Raw genomic sequence first — 8,471 nt, forward strand, 5'->3', positions numbered from 1 at the left:
AAATGTGTGGAAACAAAATTGGAATGTTTGGAGTATTTTATAAGGCATAAAGTGGTTTTTACTGATGTTATTTTAAATAAAATAGGAATGGAAGAAAATGCTCTGTGTAAAGTGTGCCAGGAAGAGGAAGAGGGGATTTTACATATGTTTTTACATTGTAGAGAGCTAGAGGACTTTTTAAGGAAATGTAAATGTTTAATTAAAGATGTGGCTGAGGAGTGGGATGAAAATGGAATGGAATGGAACAGAGTTGTGATGTTTGGTTGGGAAAAAAGTGTAAAAACAAAAGTTTTATAAATCTGTGTGTAATGCTAATGAAAAGTGCAATATGGGACAGAAGAACTGTGGCTAAAAAGGAAAAAATTGTGTTGGATGTTTGGAGTGTGTTTAAAAGAAAAACAGAATTATATATCGAAAGACTGTATGTGTACTTTAAAGGTGTGAATATGTTAGACTCTTTTTATTATGTTTTTACCCCAAAAGTCTGTTGTGTTTTAAACGATTTCAAGTGGAAGTTGCCAGAAAGTGAAAGAGTTTTTTAAATTATCCATGTAAAGGAAAGATGTGTAATGTAGAGATGTGTAAAGACGATGTTCTGTATTTTCTATTGATTGTGCTTAATCTATTGTATTTTATTGATTGAAATTTCTTAATATATAAAAAAAAAAAAAAAAAAAAAAAGGCTATGCCCGATCTCGTCTGATCTCAGAAGCTAAGCAGGTTTGGGCCTGGTTAGTACTTGGATGGCAGACCGCCTGGGAATACCAGGTGCTGTAAGCTTTTTGGAAGTTTTTGCAAAAAAATTTTAATTTGTTGGAATTTTTTCACTAATTATATAATAATCGTGCAAAAAAAAAAAAAAAAAAGAGTCAATGCCCGATCTCTGGGAATAACAGGTGCTTTAAGCTTTTGGGTTTTCTTTCCTACTTATATAATGTACTGGCGATAAGATTGGCTGGTCTTTAAATAGCCCTCTCTTTGCAGCAGTCTTCGCTTACGGCCATACCAACCTGGCTATGCCCGATCTCATCTGATCTCGGAAGCTAAGCAGGTTTGGGCCTGGTTAGTACTTGAATGGGAGGCTGCCTGGGAATACCAGGTGCTGTAAGCTTTTTGGAAATTGTTCACTTAGTATATAATAATTTTGCCAAAAAATTAGAGTCAGTGCCCGATCTCTGAATATTAGCAGGTTTGGGCCTGGTTAGTACATGGATGGGAGACTGCCTGGGAATACCGGGTGCTTTAATCTTTTTGGAAAATTTCACGAATTATATAATAATCTTGCATAAAAAAAGCGAAAACTGCTGCAAAGAGAGGGCTATTTAAAGACCAGCCAATCTAATCGCTAGTACATTATATAAGTAGGAAAGAAAACCCAAAAGCTTAAAGCACCTGGTATTCCTAGGCAGTCTCTCATCAAAGTACTAACCAGACCTAAACCTGCTAAGATTCAGAGATCGGGCATTGACTCAAGAAGGTCAATTTTTTTTTTTATTATCAAAAGTATCAAAACAAATACAATTTACATTCAAAATAGAGTTTCATAGCCATCACATAATTACATGAACACAAGAACTTGTCTATCCTATCACCAAAAATTTGCATGCCTACATACATTTATACGTTTAATTATAATGACATTTTTCCCTTTTCGTTTAGAAATGTATGCTTAAACCTCCTTCGTCATCCACACATAAACTTTTTCAAACACATCTTGGCTCAGATATTTCCACATTAGAAAGACATTCTTTCTCATCATTGTTTTAAACAACAGATTAATGTCCACTTTTTTCCCTTCAAAATATGCCAAATTCCTTCTTGTCCAAATTGCATATCTTGCATGACTTAAAATGTAATTACACAAATTAACCTTCCAATCTTTACAATTATTACATTCACCAAATAAAAACATTTTCCTCCATTCATCACCTTCTATATCTTTTCCCCAGTCATCCTTTATCAATTTTTTCAGTTTTTCATGAAATGTGTCTAGCTCTTTACATTCAAAAAATATATGCATTAACGTTTCTGCATCAGTTTTACATACATCACATTCTCTATTAACATTCTTATTAATTTGATTATTCACCACCTTTGTGTATATTCTATTATGTCTTAATTTAAAGTCCAAGTTTTCACACTCCAGTCCATTATACTTCACACTTAAGTTCTTCCATATTGACTTTACATTAAATCCTGAAAACAGTTTTTGCCACACAGCTTCTGATGCAGGCACCTTAATATCCTTTCCCACAAAAACGTTATATATTGTTTTCGTCGTTATATCTGTCAGACATTTCTTTTCACCATTTTTTCCAATAATAAACATTTTTGGCATTCCCCAGTTTCCCGGTTTAGCTGTCTCTCTCTCAATCATTTCAACCCAAATCCTGGGCAAGCTTGTTTTAATATTTTCACATACAGAATCCACTTTTGATTTTTCAATTTCGTCATCCCATTCCACCACGTAGTCATAAATACAGTATTGTTCAAAATAATAGCAGTACAATGTGACTAACCAGAATAATCAAGGTTTTTCGTATATTTTTTTATTGCTACGTGGCAAACAAGTTACCAGTAGGTTCAGTAGATTCGCTCTTAAGGCTGTGCAATTGGGCAATTAGTTGAATTAGTTGAAAGGGGTGTGTTCAAAAAAATAGCAGTGTGGCATTCAATCACTGAGGTCATCAATTTTGTGAAGAAACAGGTGTGAATCAGGTGGCCCCTATTTAAGGATGAAGCCAACACTTGTTGAACATGCATTTGAAAGCTGAGGAAAATGGGTCGTTCAAGACATTGTTCAGAAGAACAGCGTACTTTGATTAAAAAGTTGATTAGAGAGGGGAGAGTAAAACCAGAGAGACGTGGAAGAAAACGGAAGACAACCATCAAAATGGATAGAAGAATAACCAGAATGGCAAAGGCTCAGCCAATGATCACCTCCAGGATGATCAAAGACAGTCTGGAGTTACCTGTAAGTACTGTGACAGTTAGAAGACGTCTGTGTGAAGCTAATCTATTTTCAAGAATCCCCCGCAAAGTCCCTCTGTTAAAAAAAAGGCATGTGCAGAAGAGGTTACAATTTGCCAAAGAACACATCAACTGGCCTAAAGAGAAATGGAGGAACATTTTGTGGACTGATGAGAGTAAAATTGTTCTTTTTGGGTCCAAGGGCCACAGGCAGTTTTTGAGACGACCCCCAAACTCTGAATTCAAGCCACAGTACACAGTGAAGACAGTGAAGCATGGAGGTGCAAGCATCATGATATGGGCATGTTTCTCCTACTATGGTGTTGGGCCTATTTATCGCATACCAGGGATCATGGATCAGTTTGCATATATTAAAATACTTGAAGAGGTCATGTTGCCCTATGCTGAAGAGGACATGCCCTTGAAATGGTTGTTTCAACAAGACAATGACCCAAAACACACTAGTAAACGGGCAAAGTCTTGGTTCCAAACCAACAAAATTAATGTTATGGAGTGGCCAGCCCAATCTCCAGACCTTAATCCAATTGAGAACTTGTGGGGTGATATCAAAAATGCTGTTTCTGAAGCAAAACCAAGAAATGTGAATGAATTGTGGAATGTTGTTATAAAGAATCATGGAGTGCAATAACAGCTGAGAGGTGCCACAAGTTGGTTGACTCCATGCCACACAGATGTCAAGCAGTTTTAAAAAACTGTGGTCATACAACTAAATATTAGTTTAGTGATTCACAGGATTGCTAAATCCCAGAAAAAAAATTTTTTGTACAAAATAGTTTTGAGTTTGTAAAGTCAAAGGTAGACACTGCTATTTTTTTGAACACACCCCTTTCAACTAATTGCCCAATTGCACAGCCTTAAGAGCGTGCATATCATGAATGCTGGGTCTTGTTTGTTTTCTGACAATCTACTGAACCTACTGGTAACTTGTTTGCCATGTAGCAATAAAAAATATACTAAAAACCTTGATTATTCTGGTTAGTCACATTGTACTGCTATTATTTTGAACAATACTGTAGCTCTATTTGGCATAAAACCTTTCACATATTCATATACCATATCCTTTAATTGTCTTACTCCCGCTTTCATGTATAGTCTATTATAAAACATTTTCCCATTCATTTTTATCTTTGGATTAAGAAAAATTGGCTGCTTGTGTATTTGATTTATATTTTCACAATCATATTTCACGTCCATTAAAAACTCTGCCCATGCACTAAATACTTCTTGATAAAATAAGGGTATATTTTCAAACATTGGCTTCTTTAAAGCCATGAATACCCCTTCTTCTCCACATCCACTGCTTTTATCCAAAAAGTCTCCCATCAAACCTTTCCATCCATATTGCACTTTATCATATAAATACTTCTTCATTGTTTTCACTCTTATTGTTTTTCTTTTAACCTCTAAATCAATCAACTTTAAACCTCCTCCTGTGTAGTCTGCTATTAATGTATTTTTTGATATTTTAACCCCTTTCCCTCCCCATAAAAAATTATTAAGAACATCCTTCATCTCATTTACCACCCAAACTGGCAAGTCAACTGCACCTAATACATAATTACATTTGGTAAGCAGCAAGGAATTAAACACTATTACTTTGCCCCTCAGTGTTAATTCTCTAAATTTCCAAAAGCGTAGCACTTGTTTTATTTTGTTTAAAATCCCTGTCCAAGTAGTATCTCTTGCTTCTTTTGCATTAACTCCTATATTCACTCCTAAAATCCTTGTGTATTCTTTTGTGACTTTAAAATTATTTTTCAATATTAATTTTTGCTCCTGATGCTTTTCCATATGTTTCAACATGTTTCATTATTCTTTTTATACTTTCCATATCTCTTACAGTAAATGTTGTGTCATCTGCATACTGGTGAATTAAACTCAATCCCCCATGTGGTACTGGAATTCCTCTTATTTCCCCATCTCTCTTTACCAGTGTCGCTAGCGGCTCAACTGATATTGAATACAGCATAGCAGTCAGCGGACACCCCTGCCTCACTGATCTTTCTAGTGGAAAAGGATCTGTTAAAACACCATTTACTTTTACACAACTTTTTGCATTACAATATAATAAATTTATCCACCTCAGAATCCTCTCCCCAAAACCAAAGTTCCTCATTGCTTGTTCCATAAAACAGTGCTCTACCCTATCAAAGGCTTTGTTTAGATCCATACATAAAATAAAACCTCCTTCCCTATCATTAACCATACTATCCACTACATCCCTTATTGTACATATGGTATCTGTAATGTCTCTTCCTGGTATACTGTATGCTTGATTTGGCGATATTATACTTCCCACTACTCCTTTTATTCTATTGGCTAAAACTTTTGTCAAAATTTTATAATCAGTGTTTAAAAGACTTAAAGGTCTATAATTTCTCAAATTAAGTGAACTACCTTTATTTTTATATAGAATATTGATTACGCCCAAGCTCATTGATTCTGGTATCTCCCTCCTTTCTTCCATACTCCTGAATACCTTAATCAGTATAGGTGCTAAAATATCTATGAATGTCTTATAGAATTCATGCGTTAAACCATCTGATCCTGGACTTTTATTCGGCTTTGTTTGTCTTATTGCTTCTTTTATTTCTTCAATACATATATCACTATCACACATAATTCTTTCTACATCAGTTAATCTAGCACTTACTGTATTTAAAACTTCATCCACACATTCTTGTTTTACATTTTCTTTCTTGAAGAGTTTCTTATAAAATGATTCTACCACTTCTATAATTTCTACATAATCTGTTACCTTTTTCCCTTCTTCATTTTCCAACTCTGTAATATATTTTTTTCTCTGTTTTTTTTTTCTCTAGATTCAGAAAGTATTTTGTGCACCTTTCCCCCTCCACCGCATACTTTGCCCTGCTCCTTACTATTGCACCCTCGCAGTTTTCCTTTTCAAACATCTCCATTTCTGCTTTTATCCTAAAGAAATGTTCTTTAGAGTATTCAGGGTTGTTTTCTATTTTCTCTGCTTCTTTCTCCAACATATTTCCCATGTCCTCCATTTCCCTCATTCTCATAAAATGCATCTGCTTTGAGTACCTTATACTTCTTTTTTGTATTTTCCCTTTCATTATTTCCCACCACTCACAGACATTCTCTTCAAATAATGAGTTTTCCATTTCACACTTTATACATCTGTAAATACTTTTCCTGTACTCTTCTTCCTTTAACAAAGATGAATTCAGACACCACATCCCCCCACCTCTTGTTTCCTTATTTCCAGCCATCTTTACTGTCGTGGCAGCATGATCACTTACTCCAATAAACTTATATCTCACATTTTTCACATAATGTAATATTTCTCTTTTAACTTAACACAGATCTATTCGACTTTGTTTTAAGTTTCCCAGCACCATTTGCCTTCTTGAAAATTCCCTTTTAAATGGGTTCTCCTCTCTCCAGGCATCTACCATATCCTCACTTTGCATTAATTGGTTTAAAATCCTTCTAGACACATCTGATTTGAAGTTTGCACTTCTAGACACATCTAGTCTTGTGCACCACACATTAAAATCTCCAACCACTATACATTTACCTGTACACAATGGTTTCATTTGCTCAAAAACTCCTTTTCGTTCAATTTCTACATTAGGTGCATATAAATTAACCAATCTAAAAAGTTCATTGTTGAACATAAAATCTATTCCTAACAGTCTTCCTTTACCATCATTATATATTTCCATTACCTTATACATTTCACCTTTTTTCATCAGAATCGCCACCCCACAAGCCCTCTGATTTCCATGATTTACATAAATATCATGTTCCCAGATTTTCTTTATATTGACCATTATGTCTTCAGACCAATGTGTCTCTTGTAAACAAATGACATCTGTTTTAAGCTTTCCAATAACCTGCTCAAACTTATTCATTTCTCTGAGACCATTACAGTTCAAGCAGGCAATGCTCATTATGTCAAACATTGCATATATTACCAATATTAGAAGGAGGCACCACATGAAAAAGTCAAGTTCTTACTTTTTTGCAAAGCATTCTTCACCGCCTTTCATTTTCCTTTTCAGCAACTTGATACTTGCTTCACTTGTGTCCAAATCCTCTTCTAGATTTATCAGTGGCGTCTCCAGAGACTCCCTCACCTCTTCTCTTCTGCTTTCCTTATTCTTTAAGCTCTCTTCTTCTTCTTGTTGCCTTGTTCCTTGTTTTTTCTTTTTCCCTTCATCCCCTTCACTTTTTGCCCCTTTTTTGGTTGCCCATCCATCTTTCTCTTCCTTCCTCTGTACTCTCCCGATATTCCCACTACCGTCCTTTAAGCTTTCAACAAACTCTCTGCTGCTCTCTTTCTCAACAGTCCGTTGTCCAGCAGTTAAATCTCTTTCACTCCATGCATCCCCTCTTTCCTCTTCCTCCACCGTTAAACTCTCCTCTGACTCTTCATACAGGTCCACGAAGCTTCCCACGCTATCTCCTTCCTCCCGCTCTTCTGAAATTTTGCATACGCAAAATGCAGTTCTCATCCTGCAAATGCTACAGTTTCCTTCATTGCATTCCCTTACATAGTGGCCCTGCATTCCACACCGAAAACATTTAAAGTTTGGACAGTCTCTCACTATGTGTCCAGGTTGAATGCACAGACGGCATACTTTAACCTGTCGTTCATGTATGACTCGAAAGTGTTCAGTTCCTCCCAACGTCTCAAACTTTGTTGAGTATGGCAGCGATTTAACAGTATCTGTGAACTTGACTTTCAAAAATCTTGTTCCATCAGCAATGTCAGTCCCTGGCCACATTCTCCTTTTAATAGTTGAAACTGCTGTTACTCCCCAATCTGTTAGCTTTCCCTTTATCTCCTCATCTTGAATATGAGTCGGCAGATTTAGGAATGAAACCACCATCTCATTATTGCTTATTTCCTTCGCCATCACCCTACTATTCTTTATCTTTAGCCCATCCAAAATTTTGTCTTTTCCATTCTCTTCATTCATTGTCAGTTCATATTCTCTTGGATTTTTATATCTGCAACCAATTACCACTCCACATTCTTCTCTTACTTTTTTCAGTAGCTCCATCATTGTAATTCTGTCTTCTCCAACAATCTCCACCAACACAGGTAATCTCTTATCATAGTTTTGTCTTCTTGATTCATCTTCATTTTCTCCCATATTCCATTTACCTTGTCCTTTGTCCATGTTTGTATTATCAGCCCGTATCATTTATCAACTCAAAATAAAAGGATAAGATCCCCAAACAGCAAAAAGCTGTTTGGGGAATAAAGCAAAAAAAATCTTCTTCTTTTTAAAAAGTAAAGATACCAAAATAAACCAAAAAGTCTAAATTTTTCTACAAACAATTACTCTCCACGTGCTCTCAGCACCACTACTTCCACTTCCTGATTAGCTCAATTGCGCCCTCAGGTTGGTATGGCTGTAAGCGAAGACTGCTGCTAAGAGAGGGCTATTTAAAGACCAGCCAATCTAATCGACAGTACATTATATAAATAGGAAAGA

General features: G+C 35.7%; 1 non-coding gene across 1 annotated transcript; it reads left to right on the forward strand.

Moving 5' to 3' along the window:
• Positions 1-992: 992 nt before the first annotated feature.
• LOC113102127 (5S ribosomal RNA) lies at positions 993-1,111 on the forward strand. Its single transcript, XR_003290655.1, has one exon. It is a non-coding gene; the product is annotated as a 5S ribosomal RNA (ribosomal RNA).
• The last annotated feature ends 7,360 nt before the right edge of the window (positions 1,112-8,471 follow it).

Source organism: Carassius auratus, unplaced genomic scaffold (genome assembly GCF_003368295.1).
Source record: "Carassius auratus strain Wakin unplaced genomic scaffold, ASM336829v1 scaf_tig00217692, whole genome shotgun sequence".
NCBI lineage: Eukaryota > Metazoa > Chordata > Actinopteri > Cypriniformes > Cyprinidae > Carassius > Carassius auratus.